The following is a 24,558-nucleotide window of genomic DNA, read 5'->3' as shown; positions in this document are numbered from 1 at the left end:
GCAAACGGGGAGCAAGCTGTTTCACATGGTGGGAGCAGGAACAAGAGGGTGAAGGGGGAGATGCTACACACTTTTAAACCAGCAGATGTTGTGAGAACTCACTCATTACAGCAAGGACAGCAAAGAGCCATGAGAGATTTGCCCCCATGACCCAAACACCTCCCACTCACTACCACAAGAACAACACCAAGGGGATGGTGCTAAACTATTCAATAGAAACTGCCCCCATGATCCAATCACCTCCCTCCAGGCCCCACCTCCAACACTGGGGATTACAACTGGACATGAGATTTGGGCGGGGACACAAATCTAAACTCTATCAGGTAGCATGGGGCAGTATGTAGGAATAGCTGCGTGATGAAGGTCCTCAGATCTGAAGCAGCCTCATGGAGTTCCAACTTGCCTCAGCAAGGTGTAGGAGCAGTAGACTAATTCCTGAGCCTCACATAGTCATGTTGCTGCGCCTTCACACAGGTGCCCAGAGCCCAGAATGGTGCTGGAGAACACTTTTCAATGCCCTTCAGCAGGGCATCAGGGGCCAGGAAGGAGAGTCATTGATCCTGAAGTGACCTTTGGCATGGATCCATGTAGACCAACACTTGAAAAACAGACAGGATGAGGAGGGAGATGCCAAATTCAACAAATGACCAAATATCAGAACATTTGCTTATTCTGGCCCTGCCTTCCTTCTGTCCCGTGTCCCTTGCTTAAAATTAGATGTGAACTGAAGGAAAAGAAATGGGAGCCTGAATTCATTGAGGCTGAGTTTCTATCATCTAGTAAAACAGGATCTCATTGAAGAAATTAAGTTCAGTTGCATGAAAAAATTAAGCCATGCTTTCTGATCATCTGCTTATGTGACCTGAAATTTAAATTTTGTTTTCTACTTCAGACTGTGTTCTTATATGCGGCAGAGAACCTGGCTACTAGCAGCTGCAGCTTGCAACTGCATATATTCACCATCTGGAAGGAAAAAGCTCTTCACCTCCTTGACTCTTACAGCATGGTGCCCTCATCCAAGCTCCTGTTTGAAAAGCTTCAGAGAACAATCTTGACTGGCCTTTCCCTAGTCATGTTCTCATCCTATTTACCAATTACAGAGTTAGGAATGTGAGATACTATGATGGGTCCAGCTTGGAGCTCTTGCTATGTGGCCTCTGAAGCCAGCATGCTGTAACTGGTAGCTCCGCCTAGATCCATGTGCTTGGTGTCAGGGAAGGAACAGTTTCTTTGCCAAAAGGGAATAAATACTTTGATCAGAGGTAGAGGAGGGGGGGAACAGGCTGATAAAAACACTGAATTGCATTATCTACCTTGTGTGCCTATACTAATAAAAGTTTCCTTAATGTCACATTGATATGATCAAAGCAAGAAACTAAAATTATGAACAAGATACTGACTATGTCTTTTATGACTCATTAGTTCAGAATTAGAACCTGGGCTCTGGAAAAAAAATAACACAGCCATTTCATTGTAAATTTGTAAACTTTGCAGCAGTTTAACCATGAGAGTTGGCATATAGGTCAGGGAATAGGCCTGGTGGGTTTTGCTGTCAAATCCCATTATACTCCTGCAGAGAATAAAGTGCTTTCTTTGTGCTTCGTGAAAATTGGTTTGTAGTATGTGTGTACCAATTATCAGGATTGTCAGAAATGTTGGCCACTTTCCTTTCAGGTTCATAGGGACTTAAATCTGAAATACTTCTCTACAAAAACTTTACTTAGCTGCATAATTCTGAAATAGTTTTATTCTGGCCAACTGCTTATTTATAACAGCCTTTTCAGGTAATATTCTAGGAGTTATTTCTCAAGATTTATTCTCTTTATTTTTCTTGATATTCTTTCAGGTGCAAGGAAATAAAAAATAATTTGGCTTATGTATACAGTTTGGATAATTTTGTAGTTTTTCTTACACTGTGTTGCTCATTTATGAGAAATAGGCAAATAGATAAAGAAAATTTGGTTACTGCATGAAGTACTGAAAAAATATAAAAAAAATTCCTTGGGGAAGTCATATTTTAGTCCACGTTCTGTTGTTAATTTTAATCTTGGGGTTAAGTAATTTTTGCTCTTGGTATGAGATTATAAACAAACAATCCAATTGACTTGCCTTTCAACTCTGAACAGTTTCTTGATCACAGTGTAAATAGCTGCTTGAATTTCACTGCTGTTACATAGCTTTTCAGATAGTCAAGGAAATATGATTCTGCCATATTCATGCCAGCAGATTCCAAAGGGCAAGGAAAGATGTTTCAACAGATCAGGAGTCTAAATGAGTTACACGTTGAGCAATTGGCCAGTGAAGAGCCACCAACAGTAACTGGGCAGCCCCAGGCCTGTAGGAGCATCTGAATGGTTCTAGTTCCCAGGAAGAGCTTCCAAAGAACACATGGTCTTACATAGATATTTTCAAATAACTGTTTTCCTCCCAATTATTTTAGTAAACCTATGATTGTTGTAGATAAATTAGAAAAGTAAATATAAACAGGAAAATAAACTTATCCATTATTCCATAATCTGAAGATGCTTTTGATAACATTTTGGTGTATAGCTCATCATTTTTTCTTATGCATATATATTTTAAAATCCATTTAGATTATGCTGAATATATAATTCCTATAATATATGTTCTGTGGTAATTTAGAATAAAAATCCCTTTGGTATGTGAATTTAAAACAAATTATAGGCATATAATCATTGTGAAGTATCTATTCTTCAAATCACTTTTTTGTTCTTTTTAGTTATACAAATGGGAAACAGTAAAATTTGCCTTTTATACTTGAGTCCAATATATATTATTTGAGCAATTTCTAAATCTAAGATACTGTCATAAATACTTTAGGAAATAGCGAAACAACATTAATAAGACATAACATTTGCCCTCAGGGCATTTATATAGGGATATGCATAAGCAATCATTAGATGAATCAGATAATGTTTCATGATAAAATGGAAACCAAATAAATTTATAAACGATCATAGACCTTAGATAGCATAGTCCCAATTTGGGAGATTACAAGGAATATTTTGTTGGATCTTGACATATTGGCCAGGATCTCAGCCAGCAGATAATGGTGGTGGGTGATGGTTGACGGAGGGATGCTGTGGAATGAAGGAATAACATTCAGGATGGCATAGCATGAACAAAATCAGGAAGTGAAAATAAATGCAAAGATGCTCTTAAGTCACTGTGAGTTCTCTGCTGAAGCGGAAGAAAACACTGGTAAATTAAGTTGACAATACTCTGAGAACGAATTTCAGTTCCAGACTTAGTTTAAACTTTATCCTGTAGGCAGTGCAGAGACACAGATGCTTTTGAGCAAGTCCGTAAAATGGTCAAGGCTGTACCTTAAGAATATTTTATGGAAACTTAAATTCCTAGAAGGAATGACAAAACCATTTTTTGTGTAGGTAAGTGTTCATATAACTGTTCTCTAAACATCTCATATTTATTTTTTAATATAAATTATAGATACAGTTTTATTTTTACTTTTGTACCCCAAGAATACCTTCTTAGAACTTCTTAGAAAAGCATAAGGATATCCTGAAGTATTTTAATGTCTAAACTTTGTTATTAGTATTTGTTTTTCTCAATTTATGGCTTGACAATAGAGTGTTCGTTTGTTCTGTATGTATTTGTTCCTCTTGTCTTTCTTTCATAAAATGCCCCTTTCATTCAAAAAGCATTAATGGAGCAACTATATGAGTAGACTATCGTATTGTATAATGAGCACTATAAAAACTGTGTGTCCTGGAGAATTTGGGTTAAATTATCTGGCTGGGCCTGGAGATAGCACTTTAGTAAGATACATTTTGAATATCATGAAATTTAAAGAAAAAATTGCTAGCACTTAAGATAGTCAACTTGGTTAGTTGATATTAATTATCCTGTTAATTAAGGATTTTGAAACTCAGATTCTCCTGATTTGTTGTTCAATTTCCTTCCTAAAATTTTAAAGTACTTTTCTTTTATTGCTTATTAGCTATTTGGTTTAACTTTAAATTGCTAAAACTTTTTGAAGAATGAAATGTATTTTACAGTTACCATTTGCATTTAATGTGTAAAATTGATTTTAGGCTTTCATTAAGTCAACTTTTTTTTTTTGAGACGGAGTCTCGCTCTGTCGCCCAGGCTGGAGGGCAGTGGCGCGATCTCGGCTCACTGCAAGCTCCGCCTCCCGGGTTCACGCCATTCTCCTGCCTCAGCCTCCCGAGTAGCTGGGACTACAGGTGCCCGCTACCACGCCCGGCTAATTTTTTGTATTTTTAGTAGAGACGGGGTTTCACCGTGTTAGCCAGGATGGTCTCGATCTCCTGACCTCGTGATCCGCCCGCCTCGGCCTCCCAAAGTGCTGGGATTACAGGCGTGAGCCACCGCGCCCGGCCTAAGTCAACTTTTATACTCAAGGTTTAAAATTTTCCTTGATTACAGGTGGCTCACACCTGTAATCTCAGCACTTTGGGAGGCTGAGGCAGGCGGATCACGAGGTCAGGAGATTGAGACCATCCTGGCTAACATGGTGAAACCCTGTCTCTACTAAAAATACAAAAAAATTAGCCGGATTAGCCGGGCGTGGTGGCACACACCTGTAATCCCAGCTACTTGGGAGGCTGAGGCAGGAGAATCACTTGAACCCAGGAGGTGGAGGTTGCAGTGAGCCGAGATCACTCCACTGCACTCCAGCCTGGGCGAAAGAGCGAGACTCAGTCTCAAAAAAAACAAACCAAACCAAACCAAACCAAAAAAAACTACTTTCCATTGCTAAATGTGTTTCCGGCTCAAGCAGAGATACTGGTTGCCATTTACTCAAATAAGCAAGCCTACTAATTATCTGCAAATGGCATGTCAAGTGACCCCCAAAATTAAACATCTTTATGTAAAAGGTTTTCTCTTCTAATGTTTACTTTGGTCTCAGAATCCATTATTTAATTAAACAGTTATATTGTTTATCCAGCTAATGCAACTCAGTGCGTAAGAAGGCATTTACTTAAATCTAAGAATATACTTGAATTTTTATTGCTATTAATTGTATTGGTGAATTCTTTTGTACCATAGCACCTTTCAAGTTTGCAAATGCAGCTCTTTTGCTGTTAGATGTAAGTGCCTCTGTACCCATTTCATAAAGACTCATTACCTATTCTGAGACCTTGATTTTGCCACCCCATCACCCTTTTCCCTTCCAAAGGCAAGGACAAACCAGAGCAATTGTAGCAACACGAAATCGCAAAAGAAAGACAAAGCTTCATGGTTCTGTTTACACCATAATAACCGAGCAGTCTCAAATCTCTCATTAAATTTTAGTGTTTTGAGTAATCTCCCATGGTTTTTAGATGGTAATAGTAATGTCCTTTTACCTCTACCAGTTTGTTCCAGACTTCTTTGATATTACAAATGGGATACGGTGTATAAAGCTGGTCAAAGTCAAGAAAACTTTGGTAAATACTCCTGTAACTATAGATACTGGTGGTTCCTGCAGGGTACTGGTATTCCAGACCTGAAAGATTCATACACAATCAATCTGAAAGTCAGAGCAGAGCAAATGCACCATAAGCTGTGAAGTTACTTAGTGGTTCTTTGACTGCTTAACTGAGCTGGTGAAAGTCAGGGCCTGTGTATATATGTTTAAGTGATAATCTGCATCAGTTAATTTTCCTGTTTCAGATCTGCCAGTTCACCCTGACCATCTTGAAAATAAGTTATCTCTGATCTCTGTCTGTATGTTACTTCTCTCCCCTCACCAATGGAGAACAAATGTGGGCAAAGTAAGTAAAGCAATCATCACCTTTGGAGGGAAAAATTGGTCATGTTCTATGGATGGTGGATCAACTCTATTGCGGATAGTCAGTAACATTTTTACTCTCTAACTCATCATTTACACCTCAAATCTTTTTTATTTAAATGCTCTGAAGCTGTAGCTTTGAATAATAGTCTTCGATGTGGTAGGGGCCTTAATCACCATCATTCTAGTCTAACTCGTCTCCCATCAAATCCCATCCTATGACATTCCTGATGAACATAATTTAGCCTCTATTTAAAAATATCTATGATGAAGAGTGCATTGTCTTACCAGAAAGCCCATTCCACTTCCAATTGTTGTGAGAGTTAGAAAGTTATTCCTCAGATTTGGTTTAAACCTGGCTCCCTATTCATTCCACACATTGACATTAGTTCAGTTTACAGGAGCTACATAGAATAGTCTACCATATTTTCCTCATGACTGTCTTTCCAATATGTGAAGTGAACTATAATTCTTGCCTTCCTCCTAAATGTAGTGTTCTCCAATTTCATTTGGTATGCCTATTAAAATGCAGAGTCCTGTTTCTCCAGAGGTTTTTGTTGATTAGGTTTCTGGTAGGCCTAGGATTTCTGTCTGTTTCGTAGTGTGATCTGTGTTTACATCCGAGTAGTTTTATCAGGCTGTTTCTTGTCTGTGGAATTTTGGAGGTCCAATAGCTTTCTTTTGTCTTGTACTCTATCCTTTAAATTTCAAAGTGGCAGTGTTTCCACTGCTTTAAAATTCTCAAGAATCTTGTAGTTTTCCTGTGTATATTAGAGAAATTCACTCCTGAAGAAAAGAAGCTTGTTTATAGATTTTTCTTAGATAATCTTGTCTCTATTTTGGGGGTCTGCTGAGAAGGCCGAGGGGGTCCATGAGTCACCTGTTTAATCTCTTTAAAGAGCCTTTTGTGTGACTGAATACTGATTTTTATCTTTCTGAGGTAATAGCAAAAGTGTTACCAGCCACACTTCTGGCTTTTTCTCTACAATGCACTTTTCTGGCAGTGAATCCTTAATTTTTGCTGATAACATTTTAAGTCATCAAGTCCTGGCCACTTTTGGTTTCACCGTTCTTTCCCTAATTTTTATCTTTCCTTTTACGTCTTACTATAAGCAGCGAGAAACCAAAATGTGCCTTCAACACTGCTTGAAAATCTCCTCAGCTATATGCCCAACTTCATTGTTTACAAATTCTGCTTTGCACATAACTGCAGGACACAATTCTGCCAAGCTTTCTATCACTATGTAACAAGTATCACCCTTCCTCCAGTTTCCAATAACACCTTTCTCATTTCCACCTGAGTCCTCACTAGCAGCCAGCTTTTTTCTTTTTTCTTTTTCTTTCTTTCTTTCTTTCTTTCTCTCTTTCTCTCTGTTTCTTTCTTTCTTTCTCTTTCTTCTTTCTTCTTTTTCTTTTCTTTCTCTCTCTCTCTTTCCTTCCTTCCTTCCTTCTTTCTTTCTTCTTTCTTTCTTTCTCTTTCTTCTTTTCTTTTCTTTCTTTCTCTCTCTCCTTCCTTCCTTCTCTCCTTCCTTCCATCCTCTGTGTCTCTCTCTCCTTCCTTCCTTCCTTCCTTCCTTCCTTCCTTCCTTCCGGGTCTCATTTTGTCACCCAGCCTGGAGTGCAGTGGTGTGATCTCAGCCTACTGCAACCTCCACCTCCCAGGCTCAAGCAATTCCCCCGCCTCAGTCTCCCAAGTAGCTGGGACTACAGGTGCACACCACCACACCCTGCTAATTTTTGTATTTTCAGTAGAGACTGGGTTTTGCCATGTTGCCCATGCTGGTCTCAAACCCCTGGGCTCAAGTGATCCACCTGCCTGAGCTTCCTAAAATGCTGGGATCACAGGTGTGAGCCACTGTGCCTGGTCTCCAGCAGCCACTTTCATGTCCGTATTTCTATCAATAGCCTGTTAATAATGATTTAGGTATTCTCTAGGGTAATATATATTTTTCTCTACCTTGCTTCTCACTTCCTTCTGAAGAAGCAGAGTTGTTAACATCCATATTTCTACTAAAAGTCTGTTTAAGATAGCCTTCTATCTTTCTAACTTAGCAGACTTTTAGTAGAAATATGGATTCTAACAACTCTACTTCCTCAGAAGGAAGTGAGAAGGTCTTGATCTGTCGCCCAGGCTAGAAGTACAGTGGTGTGATCACAGCTCACTGCAGCCTTGACTTTTGAGTTCGAGCAATCCTCACACCTCAGCCTCCCAAATAGCTAAAATTACAGGTCTGCCCCACCAAGCCTGGCTAATTTACAAAAAAAATTTTTTTGTTTTGTTTTGTTTTTGTTTTTTGAGATGGAGTCTCGCTCTGTTGCCCAGGCTGGAGTGAGTGGCATGATCTCAGCTCACTGCAACCTCCACCTCCTGGGTTCACGCCATTCTCCTGCCTCAGCCTCCCAAGTAGCTGGGACTACAGGGGCCTGCCACCACGCCCGGCTAATTTTTTGTATTTTAAGTAGAGACGGGGTTTCACCGTGTTAGCCAGAATGGTCTCGATCTCCTGACCTCGTGATCTGCCTGCCTTGGCCTCCCAAAGTGCTGAGATTACAGGCATGAGCCACAGCACCTGGCCAAAAAAAATGTTTTTTAAATATAGGGTCTTGCTATGATGCCCAGGCTGGTCTTGAACTCCTGGCCTTAAGTGATGCTCCTGCCTTGGACTCCCAAAGTGTTGGGATTACAGGAGTGAGCCACCATGCCTGGACTTAACGGGTTTGCCCAGAGAATACCCACCAGTGGCGTCTGTAGCTGTAGCATTTACCCCAAGATAACTTTGCCAAGAAATATGCTTTTATTATCATTTTCGCATCCCTCCGGTATATTGACTTCAGAAACAAAAGACATCACTCTATTGATGACATTCTGTTTTTAGTAGTGATATTTCCATTTACAAAATATAGTAATTCTCAATCCCTGAAAATGTCAAATCCTAGAAAATGTGGCATTCCTATGAATGATGTTAACATCATTATTGAAGAGTTGTTTGCCAAGACCAGCTCGGCTGGGGAGACCCTAACCCAGCGGCGCTAGAGGAATTAAAGACACACACACAGAAATATTGCGTGTGGAGTGGAAAATCAGGGGTCTCACAGCCTTCAGAGCTGAGAACCTCGAACAGAGATTTACCCACATACTTATTGACAGCAAGCCAGTGATAAGCATTGTTTCTATAGATTATAGATTAACTAAAAGTATTTCTTATGGGAAATAAAGGGATTGGCTGAAGTAAAGGGATGGGTTGGGCTAGTTATCTGCAGCATGAATATGTCCTTAAGGCACAGATCGCTCATGCTATTGCTTGTGGTTTAAGAACGCCTTTAAGTGGTTTTCGGCCCTTGGTGGGCCAGGTGTTCCTTGCTCTCATTCCGGTAAACCCACAACCTTCAGCATGGGTGTCATGGCTATCACAAACATGTCACAGTGCTGCAGAGATTTTGCTTATGGCCAGTTTTGGGGCCAGTTTATGGCCAGATTTGGGGGCCTGTTCCCAACAGTTGTTGGCCAAAGATGCATTTGATTAACCTGATTTTTCTGTAACAGACGATTCCGATGATTCAGATGATTCTGGTGTTAGCTCTGTTTAGAAATAACTCCAAGAACAGTTTTTATATTTTATTTTCACATTGAAAATCAGTCAGATTTGCTTCAGCCTCAAAGAATGTGTCTAATGCAAAATTAAATGAGCGCTGGCAGCGAGCTGCACTTCTCTTTTTCTAAATGGAAAAAGGGTTAAGGCCTTTTGTCTGATCGAAAACCCTTAAAACAGCCATCTGACTCAAAGGCCTGACAGAACCAGGCCCACCATGATTATCTAGGATAATCTCTTGCATGTACAGTCAACTGATTATGGACTTTAATGACATCTAGCGACTCCTGGATTAGTGTTTGATTATGTAATTGGGGACTGCAGCCTAGCCATATTGATACATCAAAAAGACTGTCACGGTGTCTTCTATCACTTATTCCATTAACCAAAGCTGCCACCTCACATAACACAATAATTTATTTTCACTTGGACATTTAGGTTTTAAAGGGACTTATTCTCAGAGACATGTTAGGAATCAAAATAGAAATAGTTCTATATCATTGGCTCATTGAACACAATAGTTCTTGAATTAGCAGTTACAACTTACAAGTTGTAAATTGTTTTTCCATGAGGCCTTAAAAGGTTCATGTACATTAAATATAAATTTCTTTTGGCTGGAAATGGCATTGGTACTATTTAAATAGTCTATTGCTGGCTGGGCACGGTGGCTCACACCTGTAATCCCAGCACTTTGGGAGGTTGAGGCGGGCGGATCAATTGACGTCAGGAGTTTGAGACCAGCCTGGTCAACATTGTGAAACCCCGTCTCTACTAAAAATACAAAAATTACGTGGGCGTGGTGGTGGACACCTGTAATCCCAGCTACTCCGAAGGCTTTTATATGCATATTTGAATGCAAATTTTTAAGATCTGTGTGGTAATTAGACATATAATCATAGTTATAATTATTATTTTATACTGAAAAACTTTCCAAAAGACATTTAGGGTATCGTGGCCAAAGTGAGTCACTGTTTTATTCAAAACTACAGTCAGTTCAACCACAAGCTTTTCTGAGTGTCTATTGTAGTGGATATATGTGCTTTTCTTTGTCAACTTCCCCATCAGTAAAAGCACCCTAATTTTATTTTGGGGTTCCACTTTCTCCCTGCCCTCAGTAATTTGGTTAGGTTAAGACTCACCCTCCTCATATCCCCCATTTTCCAGGTTTACTTGGAAAATAGTTTCCAGGTTTACCATTTTCCCATTTACTTGGGCAGTCATCATATTCCAACTCACTGGCCACACGACTGGTGTGGGGATGGGCCTGTAACCCACGTAAGTCAATGAACTACCAGTTTGGTAGTTATTAAGATATAGGTTGATTGCTTAAAATCGTAAGAGTGGAAGAGTAAGAAGGAAAGTCAAAGAGAAAACAGTTGAGGCGGAAAGAAAACGGAGTCATTCAAATCATTATTCGTAAAGAGTTTCAAGAAGTGGCGTATCAATATTCTCAACTTAATAGTTGGGCAATATTTATGTTTTTGAAACTAACAACTAAAATACTTGGATAAAATATTTCTCCTGATTTAAGTAACTATAATTTCAGTCATGATTCATTGTTCCCAGCAGGATCTGTATCTGTGTAAGTGGGCATAGTATTGATTTTTTTTCAAAAGAGAAGATAGGTGATCTCATTAATTTCTTTTTCACATCAAAGCTTTCCTTTTAGGGTTTTTTTTTTCCTTCTCTCAAAAAAAATACTGAATGAGTCAGGGTGCTAATCTGCTTTGCTCTAGTAAATTCTATCTTCTTATTGTAGAGATGTTTTTCACCGTAGTAATAATTTGCTTAGCTGCTTGGTATTTACTCATGTATTCATTCACAGTTCTTTATCAGGCTTCAGGTATGTACCCAATATTGTGCCAGGTGAAATGAGATTCAAAGGTGTCTCCTACCCTAGAATGTAAATTCTATAAGGACCTTCTCACTCGGAGCACAGTATTGGCACATTATCAGAAATCTATACAGATGCATTTAGGATGCATTTCTGTAACAATGGTCACTTGTGAGGTGCCATGCTTGACCTTCAAGTATTGCCTGAAACTCAAACACAAGTTGAGGGTTTGAGCCTTTGTACTTGTTTCCTACAGGGCAGTTATTCTTCAAAATGCCCAGGTTTAATGATACTTATTTTTATTTTTTATTATTTATTTACTTTTTTGAGACGGAGTCTCACTGTCACCAAGGCTGGAGTGCAGTGGTGTGATCTCGGTTCAATGCAACCTCTGCCTCCTGGATTCAACCGATTCTCTTGCCTCAGGCCCCCAAGTAGCTGAGATTACAGGTGTGCACCACCACACCCAGCTAATTTTTGTATTTTTAATGGAGATGGGGTTTCACCATGTTGGTCAGGCTGGTCTTGAACTCCTGGGCTCAAGTAGTCTGCCCACTTCAGTCTCCCAAAGTGCTGGGATTACAGGCATGAGCCACCATGCCCGGCGATACTTATTTTTAGTAGTTCACAATGAAATAATTAATTATATTTAGTGCCAATACAATTTCAAATAATGATGCTGGAATGACACCCGATACCACAGTAGACAATGATTTTGATCTCTATTAGTTTACTAGTTATAGTGGGTTAAATAGTGACTTCCCACCAAAAATGCCCACATCCTAATTCCTGTAACCTGTGAATGTGACCTTATTTGGAAAAAGGGTCTTTGCAGATGTAACTACGTTAAGAATCTCGAGATGAGACCATCCTGAATTATCTGGTTGGTCCCTAAATCCAAAGACAAATGTCCTTTACAACAAAAAGAAGAGAAGAGGGCACAGACACAGAGGAGAAGGCAAGTGAAGATGAAGGCAGAGACTGGAGTTATGTGGCCACAAGCCAAAGAATTCCTGAAGCCACCAGAGGCAAGGAAGGATTTTCTCATAGAGCCTTGGGAGCCAGTACACACCTGCTGACACCTTGATTTTGGAATTTTAGTCTCCAGAGCAATGAGAGAATACATCTCTGTTTGAGCATTAAGTTTGTGGTAATTTGTTACAGCAGACCTAGGAAACTAATATGTTAGTTCGTACTGATTATTTAATTAAAGACTCTTTTTGTATTGTTTTGTTTTCTAAATAGTCTGCAGAAACCTACCTCAATTTTTGTCTCCATCCAATAGAGACACCTGTCTGTCTGTTGCGATTTGGTGGAAATCCAAGGGTTAGTGTTTCTGGGTTATTTTTCGCCTACCACAGATAGTGCTGAAAGCCCATTTAGTACACAAATATGACATTTCTGAATAAAGTGGCTTCAACAACTGGTCTGGAGATCCAAGTGCTATTCAAAAAAGTGACACTCGTTCTGAGAGGCGATTCCTATGAAGGAGAAGCTCCATTTGCGAAGTTATAGCAAGGTTCCTTCCATAATGCACAGCAGCTGGGCCAGGGAGCCGAGAGTCGTTGCTTCTGGCCTACCCATCTCTGGGCTACTTCCCGCAACTCACTTTCCCTGTGTGCCTGGAATGCTTCTTCCTATGAGGCCGTTAGTCAAATTAAGTAGAGGCCTTTAAAAATTAGCCATCCATCCAATCTAGAGAATGTCCACTACGCTTCATTCTTTCTCCCTTACCCTGTTGATTTCTTTCATATCACCCAGCGCTGATGGTAATTGTATGAATACATGCTTATCTGTCTGTCCTCCCACCCCTAACTCTAAATTCAAGGAACTCTATAACTGCACCTAGCATATTGTCTGACACTCCTCAATAAAGACGCATTTAATACATAGACAAATAATGAGTGAACATTTTGAGTGGAGGGCCGGAAAATGTCTATTTACTTTGGAGTTGGAATCAGACTGTTCAAGAGTACTTTCAAAAAAATTTTTTGCTACGTCAAACATCATTGAATTTCAGGATTGAAAGAGTGGTGGTCATATAGCTCAATCCCCTCCAAACACCCCCACCCACCAGATGCGCGAATGCCCTCTTCAGCCTTCCTGATAAGCATGACGAAGATGCTGGCGGAAGCATCCCTGGTATCAGGAAACTCATGACCTCACTAGTTTTGATCTTTTCCATTTAGCTTTCTTTTCCCACTCCTCCCAGTTATTGCAACCTTAATTGTAGCATTTTACACAACTGCTGCTGCAGAGTTCTGGAAGTCTGGGGGTGGGAGGGACGGGGGAACCCCAGTGCCTATCTCCAGCCTGCGGTCACCGACGCGGGTCCGGGGTGGGGGGGGACTGCCAGGGAACTCGCGGCACCCCGTGCTTGCTGAGTTCGCCCGGGCTCTCGGCCTCCCTGCGGGCAGGGGTCCTCCCTCCCCAGCGCCGGGTCTCTCCTCCCGCAGGCCCGCGGCCACCTGCAGCGGCATTCCCCGCCGCCGCCCCCGCCACCTGCGCGACCGCCCTAGCCGCTCGAGTCCGCTCCTCCCGCTCAGGGGCGGCTGCGGAGGGCGCGGGGCGCACGCGGGCGGCCACCCGACTCTTCCCTCCCTTCTCCCCACCCCAGCCTGCTCCTGCTCAGCCCCACCTCCCCACGCACTCGGCTGCCCTCCTCCTCTCCTGAGAGTTGCCCCGCACCTTGGGCGAGGAGTTCGGAGCGGCCCCATCGCAGAGCCCACGGCCGGCCGAGCGCGCGCGACGCAGGTGCCCGAGCCCCGGCGCCGCCGCCATCTCTGCCTTCGGTCGAGTTGGACCCCCGGATCAAGGTGGGACCTGCTTCCCTCTCCGACACCCCCTATTGCCACCTCTTCCCGCTCTGGGTAACTCGAGAATGGGGCTTTGGGACGCGCGTGGCAGACGCGGAGCCCCGCGGGCCGCTTAGGGACTGGGAGTCCGGGGCAGCTTAGCGGGACCACCAGAAGGGCCAGCGCCCGGCGGGCGGCGGGGGTGGGGTGGGTGCGACGCCGGGCGACTCTCGGCTCCCGTGGGGCGAGGAAGATCTGGACACACGGCTGACAGCAGCCGGCAGCGCCTGGAGCGAACCTGCTCGGGACCACCGAGAGAGCATGCCACCCGGCCAACTTCTTTTCCAGGCTTCGTGCCTACTTTGGAAACTGAGGGGACTGCCACCTAAAACAGTAAACCCTGGGGTCCTGAAGAGAATTTGCTGGTTCGAATGACAAGAGAAAAAATAATTGTTCTGTAGGGATGGTTTAGACCTCAGCTTTTGTTTCCCACCTCCCCCCTTCCCTGCAAGCAAATTAAACAACAACAGTAGCAGCATCAGCAGCAAAACCCCAAACCCAATCCTAACCAAACCACTTACTGAAAGGGATTTGTAGTGGTGAGAAAAAGAGACCCAACTGAGGAATCATTTGGGAACCGCAGGTATGGTGCCATTTAAAAACTGGTTCTTTCTGGTGTTATTTCTAGAACTTGTGTTTGCAAACAGATTAGAATTCTGGGCTCTTGTCAGCCCAATGGAGTTCTTTATACTGAAGGGTGGCCTGGGGTGTCCTCTGTTAACATTTATTTCTGTAAGTATTAAAGTATATTGAAACGAATACCCTTTCAGGGCTCTGGAATTGGAATCAGAAAATCTGAGTTTTGGTATGATTTCCATTTTATGATCTATGACACTGTGGTTCGTTTAACCTCAGTGGGCCTCAGTTTCCTCATTTTTTCAAGTTGGAGGGTTGGATTAAGATAATTTCTGAGGGCCTTTTGAGAATATCTAAGGTATGCCCCAGAATAAAAAAGTATAATTCCTTACCTCTTTAACTTGTTACAAACATTGCTAGTTTCATAATTTCATGAAAGAAAAACAATCTGTATTAATCTTGGCAATAGTTTATAGGCATTTATGACTTAGGCTTTTAGGATTTTCCCACCAAAAGGTATAGAGAAAAACATGTATAAAGAGCTCAGAAACATATAGATTTATATGAATATTTACACCTCTCATATTACCTTAAATAATCTTTAAGCCAGTATTTGCAACACTGCAACAAAAATACATGGCTTTAGCATAGCACGTATTCTCTTTAAGTATTGTACATCTGGAAGAAATAAAAATATGTTTGAAGGAAAACAAACATTGCACCTTTCCTATCAATTAGTGTTCTTGAACAGTGCTGGCTACTTTTTAGCATAAAGTTGTGGGCAGAATGTTAAACAATTGGTTTCAGGTCACTTCTGAGCCGCTGTGAAATTAAGCACAATAGCAGAGATGCCAATTTTAGTAATGCAGTTAGTTGCCTTGGAATGAATCCCAGAAAATAGCAGAGATTAACTAAACAGATAAACCAGAAATTAGGAATGGACACACACACACACAAAAGTGTCTACAGTGAGTATGTACTGTGAAGGGTTAGTGTACTTCGTACTTTCTTTTTGATTAGAAGAAAATGTCGGGTTGTTTTAGCAGACAGAGAATGTTACAGTAGCTTTTGTTGCTACTTCTAATGTTTTATCAGTAGCATTTTCAAGATTATTTGAAACTTAGTTATCACTAGTAAGGACAGGTTTAAGAATATTTCTGCCTCTTTTCGGTGGCTTGGATTCAAAATAATAAAACAATCTTTTCTCACCCACATGTGCTTTGTATGCAATTTGGGAGAGTGAAATGGATTTGAAGTACTCTTTTATGAGTACATTTTAACTTATTTTCAGTGCCTTTTTGCCTTTGGGCTGGAAATGTCATAAGTTACTCAGGCATTTATCTTCCCTCATATTCTCTGGTGAAGTAGAGATAGTCATCTCCGTCGAAACAGATGCTCAGAGATTTAAGTAAATTGCTTGTTGAGTGAACAGGGAATCGTAGAACTCAAAAATACCCTGGTTGCTAAGTCATTTGGAAAACAACTGAAACTGGATGGATCCAACAGCTCACGGTCCACAGCCAACTCATTCATGGCTTGGGAGTGTCATCATGGGTGGCAGAGGCTCTGTTCCTCCTTTGTAATGTGGGGACTTACTCTCTCAGCAATTTACTGAGAAAAAAGTAATCTCTTCACACTTAGATCACTATTATAGGAACAAATGGTGTGTATTTGTGAAGTGCAATATTTCTGGGAGGTCTTGGAAATAAATACTAAAAGTATCCAGAAAAAAAAAAAAGAACTCTCTTGGCAGATATTGTACTGCATTTTTCATACCGAGAGCCAAACACACCCACTTAAAGAGTAGGTCCTGTGGAGTTAAAAATGAAGAAAAAGGCTTATAGTCTGCTCTAATTCTTAAGACTTTATGTGATTTACAAATTCCAGTTTTAATTAAATTAGAAAGTTGCAAATGTTCACCTACTGGCCACACTCAGTATGTACAACCTTTTGGAGTTGCTCTTCAAATACGATCTGCTTATAGTTTGGAATATTCCTTCTCAAACATGTTTTTTTGGAGTCTTGCTATGTTGCCCAGGCTGATTTAATACTTTTTGTGACTTAATAGTGATATTACCTGTTATCGTCACACATAATCTTATTAATATTTAAAATATTTTAAAACTACAAATCTTATATAAATATAAATAAAATCTTTAAAACATTTGAACTGTAATGAATATAGAGAGAAGTATATAAAACAAATTTAATGGTTGACAGATAATATGATAAATCATTATAATAGGTAATTGTAAGGCAAATTTCTCATTATTCACCACCCCCAAAAAAAGAACATTGCAAATATCCCAAAACTTCTTGTTTGTTCCTTCTTCATCACAAATCTAATTTACCTTTTTTTAAAAAAAGAAAGTTATTTACTTATTTATTTTGAGACGGTGTCTTGCTCTGTCGCCCAGGTTGGAGTGCAATGGCACGATCCCAGCTCACTGCAACCTCTGCCTCCCAGGTTCAAGCGATTCTCCTGCCTCAGCCTCCCAAGTATCTGGGATTACAGGCGTGAGCCTCCACACCTGGCTATTTTTTTTTTTTTTTTTTTTTTGTATTTTTAGTAGAGATGGGGTTTCACCGTGTTAGCCAGGATGGTCTCAATCTCCTGACCTCATGATCTGCCCACTTCGGCCTCCCAAAGTGCTGGGATTGCAGGTGTGAGCCACCATGCCTGGCCCAAAAAAAGTTTTATATGATTATGGTAGGCATTAAATCATAGATTATTTTGCTTAACATTATGTTTATGAGATTAAGGGATTTCTTCTCTCTCCTTTAAAACAATATTTTTTGAAAGAGTTATCTCGGCTGGGCATGGTGCCTCACGCCTGTAATCCTAGCATTTTCGGAGGCTGAGACGGGTGGATCACAAGGTCAGGAGTTCAAGACCAGCTTGGCCAAGATGGTGAAATCCCATCTCTACTAAAAATATAAAAAAATTTATCCAGTCCTGGTGGCAGGCGCCTGTAATCCCAGCTACTCCGGATGCTGAGGCAGAGAATTGCTTGAACCTGGGAGACGGAGGTTGCAGTGAGCCAAGATCGCACCACTGCACTCCAGCCTGGGAGACGAGTGAGACTCTGTCTCAAAAAGAAAAAGAAAGAAAGGGAGGAAGGGAGGGAGGGAGGAAGGGAGGGAGGGAGGATTGTCTCTTTTCCCTGTCTCCAATTATTCTCTTCACACTGTTAAAAAAAACTCGTTCCTATTAATCTTGTTTTCAATATTCTGCTAAAACTACATCAAGGTCTACTACTGTCAAGTTCACCAATGATACTACCTTTGCTCATCCAGTAGTCAGTTGTCAGTGTTCATTTTACTTCACTACTGGTAGCATTGTCACGGTTATTACTCTGCTCCTTGAAACAGTCCCTTACTGACTGCCAGGACACCATGCATTCTTGATTTTCCTCCTTCTTCACTGGCTGCTCCTTTCTGTCTCCTGTGCTACTAGCCTCTCCTCTTTTCTTAGAGGTTTTAACCTTGGAATACCTTAAGGTTTAGCTCTTTTTTCTCCGTGCTTTTTGATGATTTCATGCAATCTCTCTATGTGTGTGTGTTGATGATTCCGAAAGTGATAGCTCAAGCCTTGACTGCTCCCTCTGGACTTCAGATCTTTATATTCCAGCTGTCTACTGAGCATTTCCATTTGGATGTCTAGTAGGCATCTCCAGTTCAAATTCTCCACATGGAATCTTCATCTTTCCCAAACCTGCACTATCTGCAGTCTTCCTCATCTCCATCTTTCAAGTTAGTTAGGCCCCGAACCTTGGAGTCATCTTTGATTCCTCCTATTCTCTCATACCTCGTTTGTAATGTGTTGGGGAATTCTCTGTGCTCTATCTTCAAAACAAATCCAGAATATAATGACTTCTCGTTACTTCCATGGCTCTGTTACAGGAAAGGGGTCCCAATCCAGACCCCAAGAGAGGGTTCTTGGATCTCATGCAAGAAAGAATTCAGGGCAATTAGGTAGAGTAAAGTGAAAACAAGTTTATTTGGAAAGTGAAGGAATAAAAGAATGGCTACTCCATAGACAGAGCAGCCCCAAGGTCTGCTGGTTGCCCATTTTTATGGCTATTTCTTGATGATATGCTGAACACGGGGTGGATTATTCATGCCTCCCCTTTTTAGACCATATTGGGTAACTTCCTGACATTGCCATGGCATTTGTAAACTTTCATGGCGCTGGTGGGAGTGTAGTAGTGGGGACAACCAGAGGTCACTCTCGTCATCATCTTGATTTTGGTGGGTTTTGGCCATCTTTTTTACTGCAACCTGTTTTATCAGCAAGATCTTTATGACCTGTATCTTGTCCTGACCTCCTATCTCATCCTGTGACTTAGAATGTCTTAACTGTTTGGGAATGCAGCCCAGTAGGTCTCAGCCTCATTTTACCCAGCCCCTACTCAAGATGGAGTTGCTCTGGTTCAAACGCCTCTGACAGCTCCCACCCTAGTACAAGGTACCATCAACTCTCACGTGAGTTATTGCAAGGACCTCCAAACTGGTCTCCCTGCTTTTATTTTTTGCCCTCTTCAATACATTCTCAAAATAGCAATCAGAGCACTCCTTTTATAATGTATGTCGGATCATGTCACTTTTCTCCTCCAAACTCTCCATGGATTTCTGGTTCACACAGAGTAAAAACCAAAGTCCTTAGGATAACCTCCAAGGCCCTACCTGATCATTCTGCCTGCCACTTTACCTATCTGGTCTCATTTCCTACTGTTCTTCCTTTCACTTGACTCAGTTCCAGCCACACTGGGCTCCTTGCTATTTCTTGACTATATTAGAAACCATCTTTTCATTTTAGCTTTTCCTGCCTTGAATGCTTGTCCTCCAGATTTCCACATGGTTTGCCTTGTTACTGTCACTTCTTTTAAGTCTTTGTTCAAATGTCTCCTTTTCAATGAGGCCTACTCTGATTACAGTATTTAAAATTACATATCTTCTTACCTTGTAATATATTCTTTTTCCTTTCCTTTCCTTTCCTCTCTTCTCCTCTCCTCTCCTTTGTGTCTCCCTATAGCATTATTTTACCTTATAAAATACTGTGTGACTTTTTAATTATCTTTTTTTTTTCTGTCCCATTTCCACTAGAATGTAAACTCCACAAAGGCAGAATTTTGTCCTGTTTTGCTCACTGTTATGTCACTAGTGTGTGAAATAGGGCCTAACATGTAAGAGGTGCTCAATACTTTTTTTGGTGATTGAATGCTATTGTTTGTTCATTTTTATTCCTGGATATATTCAATTCTATAAATATAATACATTAATTTAAAAAATGAATTCTGATTATGCATATTTAGTTTCCTTCCTTTCTTCTTCCCTCACCCATCACTTCTTCCTTCCTGCCTTCCTCCCTTCCTTCTTTTTTGCCACTATAAATAAAGCAGCTATGATCCATCTACAAGTGTGCTAGTATACAGAAGTTTCTTTAGAGCATAAAACCAATAGACAAATTATGGGCTAGCAGGACTTGCAGACTTCAACTTTATTAGATAATGAATGCCACACATTTTTAGTGTGGATTCACCAATTTGCATTCCTGTTTTTATTGCTCTACACCAGATGGACAAACTTCGTATTGCCAGAACATTAAATTTTTCACCATCTGATGGGTATTATCTCATTAATAGTTACTACTTTAATTACTGGTGAGATTAAGCCCGGTGTCTGTGAGGATAGGTTAGGTTATGCTGCAGTAACAAATAATCTTCAAATCTCATGGGCTTAATGCAATTCTTCATTGATGCAAAGTCTCCTATGGACTAAGACAACTCTCTGGGGCAACTTCTCCATGTAATAACTTGGAGGTCTAAGTTCAGGGAAACTCCATCATTCTGTAACTGTAACAATCTGGAACATGGAACTTTCACATTTGGTGTGGTAGGGGAAAAGACAGCAGGGATGGATACTCGTGAGCCATCTTCAAATGCTTCCATCTGAAAGTGACATGAATTATTTTCAAATGCTAAACGTAAGTGTTTAAGATAGTCATATGGTAATATGACCCAGTAATTCTATTCCTAGGTATATACCTAAGATGGATGAAAATATACATCCACACAAAAAGTTGTACAGAAGTGTTAGTAGCAACATTCTTCATAATAACCAAAAAATAGAAACTACCCAAATGTCCATACACTGATGAATGGATAAACAAACTGAGGTATATCCATACAATGGAATATTATTAGGCAATAAAAGGGAATGAAGTGCTGATAAATGCTTCAACATGGATGATCCTTGAAAACATTATGCTAACAGAAGGAAGCCAGTTACTAAAGACCCCAGGATTTTATTATATGAACTGTCCAGAATAGGCAAGTCCATAAACACAGAAAGTAGATCAGTGGTTGCCAGGGATGGAGGAAGCTGGTGAAAGGGGAGCGACTGCTAATGAGGAAGAGGTGCATTTTGGGGTGATGATAATATTTTGAAATTAGACAGTGGTGATGATTGCTCTGTTAGATACATTCACTCAATGTACTAAACCTAGTGAATTGTATGCTATAAAAGAGTGAACTTTATGATATATGAATAATAGACCAATAAAACTGATATTTTAAAAAATACTCTAAAAATCAAGTATATTTCTATATGCCATCAAGACACAGAAAATGAAATATTTTCGAAATGCATCATTTAAAATAATTTCAAAAACATGAAGTTCCTGTGAAAAACATCTAACAAGATGTTCAGGGACTTTTATGGAAAAAATTAGATGAGATTTACATCTCATATTAGGGAAGAACTCAGTATATGGAGACAGATAGTCATACATTTTAGGACTGAATGATTAAAGGATATCAATTTCCTTTTCATTGTTATAGACTCAAAACAGTCTCAATAGGATCTCTATTAAATTCCTAACAATTTTTTTAGAACTTGACAAGCTGATTCTAAGATGTATATGGAAAGTCAAAACCCAAAGAATGCTAAAGCACTCTTGAAAAAGATGCAAAATGGGAGAATTTGTGCTATCAGATAGCAAGACTCGTTTTAAATCTGTAGTAATCAAGACAATGTTTCTTTATTATTTCTTTTTCCCTTCTACTTTCTTTGATTTTTTCTGTTCTAACTGCTTAAGTGAATGTTCGATTAAATGTTTTATTCTAACAGATTATAAAGGAATGATAGCACATTAATTTTCAGCCTTTCTTCTTTTTGAAAAGTATTATTTATGGCTTTGAGCTGCCTTCTACATACTTCTTTATCTGTGTGAAATAAATTTTGAGATACTGTTTTCACTAAGATCAGTTTAAAATATGTTCTGATTTTCATATTTCTTTTTGCCCAGTTATTAACTTAAAAGTATTTTTCTGGTTAATTGAAACTTTAGTCAATTTGGAGTAAGCTTCTTGATTTCTAATGTTTCTTTTTGCATTAAAGCCTATTTTGTATGATATTGATATAACTCCACCAGCTTTCTTTTGTTCCGTATGTGCATGTTAAATCTTTTTTCCATCCTTTGCTTTCAGATTTCTACATACTTATTTTAAATGTGTCTCTGTATCCTATATCATTTTTCTGTCATTCTGCATTCAACCTTTCTATATTCTTATGTTTTAGATGTGTCTGTAGTAAACAGCATTTATTTCTTAAGATATTTTAAATTCAATGTCTTTCCACTGGAGAATTTTGTCAGTTTACATTTAATACAATTACTGATATATTTAGGCTTGTATTTACTTTCTGCTTTCTTTATTTGCCCATAATTCTGGTTATTTTCTTTTTTATTGCCACGTTTTAGGTTGATTATTTTTATCACTTCAAATTTTCTTTCATTACTTTAAGAGTTATATACTCTATTTCTATTGTTCAGTAACTACTGTAGAAGTTACCATATGAATCCTTAAGTTATCGAAGTTGAAAATGAATACACTTTGAGCACTAATGAATACAGGAAAATACAGAGGCCTTAGCTTACTTTAACTTCATTTAATACTCTCTTGCCATATATTATGAGCATCTTGAATTCCATTTATTTATTCAAATATTTATTGAGAGCTTACTCGGGGCTAAGCATTATTCTAGATACTGAACAAAATAGATGAGCATCCCTGTGCTTGTAAGACATAACAGAGTGCAAACAATAAACTTAATAGAGTAAATTATACCATATACTAGAAGGTAGTAAGTATATGGAAAAAAAACTAGAGCAAGGCGAAAGAGATTAGGAGTGCCGAGAGAGGGAGAAAGAGAATGAATGAGAGTGAGTGCACATAAGTACAAGTGAAAGTGAGTGAGTGTGCCCTAGCTTTGGACCAATACTGTCTATAAAGTTTGTGGGGACATATAAACGTTTTATCTATTTTCAGTAGATAACAGCTGAAAGGTTTGAGCCAAATAGAGAGTCTCAGGTGCTTCTATAATGGTATTATAATAGGCTTTATAAACGTGAAAAACTCATGTTTAAGAACAGCTGTTACCAACTATCTGTTTTGTGAGGGTGGAGGACAACTTAGTTTTTCTCAGAATTAATTATACTTTCTTATTGTAACTTTAGCCGCTGTTATTTGGGTGTCTAAACCCATACAAATTAAGAAGCTACGAACATGAGAGAATCAAACAATTAGATTTCTGTGCACACCAACAGAATTTCTGAACCAAAGTGGTTTGTGTTTAGGAGATGAAAGAGATGATAAATCATACACACACACATACATAAACACACATATTATATGCATGTGTGTGCATGTGTGTGTGTGTTTATAAACACAGAGAGAAAACATACTGGCATACACATAAGCACCTGTTAATTGTAGTTGCTGTTATAGTAGTAAGATGTTATCTCTTAGAATTATGGTATACTTATCATATTAGACCTATCCAGGAGGTAGCTGGGTATCTAGTGTGGTGATACTATCTAGTGTGGTGTCTTGCAACAACACTGCTAGTCATAGGTCTGATTTGGGGGAGAAAATTTTTTTTAAGACAGTGTCTCGCTGTATCACCCAGGCTGAAGTGCAGTGGCATGATCATAGCTCATTGCAGCCTCAGTCTCTGGGTTCAAGCTACCCTCCTGCCTCAGTGTCCCCACTGCATGCTACCACACCTGGCTAATTTTTTCAAATTTTTAGTAGGGACGAAGTCTTGCTATGTTACACAGGGTGGTCTCAAACTCCTGAACTCAAGTGATCCTCCCGCTTTGGCCTCCCAAAGCGCAGGGATTACAGGTGTGAACCATCGTGCCAGGCTGGGAGAAAAGTTTTGTTGACACAACAAACAGGATGCAAAGAAACAATCTATAAAAACAGTAATTTAGGCAAGTGGCTTCTTGGTCTTTTGATTAATAGGATTCTAAACTTGCAAATCAGTTCTTATGCAGGAGTTCTTATTGGCATTTACCGATGCTCTTTGGCTGATGTTTGTTTTTACTGACCAGAGGTTCTGTGGGAATCTCATTTATTAATACTTACAATGTGCTTCATATTCCTCTGCATCTTTGAGGGACAATTAAATGTCCACTCTATGGAATCTTTTATAATTTCCCAATCATAAGTAATTACTCTGATTTCTCCTAATTACCCTTTTTTCTAGGTAGTTGTAATTCTTTAAGTCTAAGACAACATGGATTTTTAAGCTACACCACTGATATAGTTTGGATAATTGTCCCCTCCAAATCTCATGTTGAAACTTGATTCCCAGTGTTAGAGGTGAGTCCTGAAGTGGGAGGTGTTTAGGTCATGGAGCAGATCCCCAAAGAGTGGCTTGGTGACATCATCACAGTAATGAGCATGTTCTTACTCTATTAGTTCCTGTGAGCACTGATTTTTAAAAAGAGCTTGGCTTGTCCCTCCTCTCTCTTGCTTCCATGCTGTCACTGTGTGATCTCTGCATGCTGGCTTCCTTTCCCCTCTCCTTTGCCTGCACTATGAGTGGAAGCAACTCGAGGCCCTCACCAGATGCAGT

The 24,558-nt window shown here is 39.9% G+C and overlaps 1 protein-coding gene across 6 annotated transcripts in view; it reads left to right on the top strand.

Moving 5' to 3' along the window:
• The window catches only part of LEPR (leptin receptor), a 209,072-nt gene that overhangs the window by 90,483 nt on the left and 94,031 nt on the right, over positions 1-24,558 (top strand). For 3 of the 6 annotated variants that reach the window (XM_009459920.5, XM_024346386.3, XM_001162088.7), the window contains exon 1: positions 13,754-14,019. The exons of 1 other annotated variant lie outside the window; for it this stretch is intronic. The gene's annotated coding sequence lies outside the window, so the exon portion shown is untranslated. Of the gene's footprint in view, positions 1-5,741; positions 5,763-13,753; positions 14,020-14,607; positions 14,642-24,558 lie in introns of those variants that run through there. 2 more of the 6 variants (XM_016920109.4, XM_009459934.5) reach the window with 2 other exon arrangements.

The sequence above is a fragment of the Pan troglodytes genome, chromosome 1 (genome assembly GCF_028858775.2).
Source record: "Pan troglodytes isolate AG18354 chromosome 1, NHGRI_mPanTro3-v2.0_pri, whole genome shotgun sequence".
NCBI lineage: Eukaryota > Metazoa > Chordata > Mammalia > Primates > Hominidae > Pan > Pan troglodytes.
Note: the sequence above shows the minus strand (reverse complement) of the source record. Positions and strands in the feature narration are given on the sequence as shown.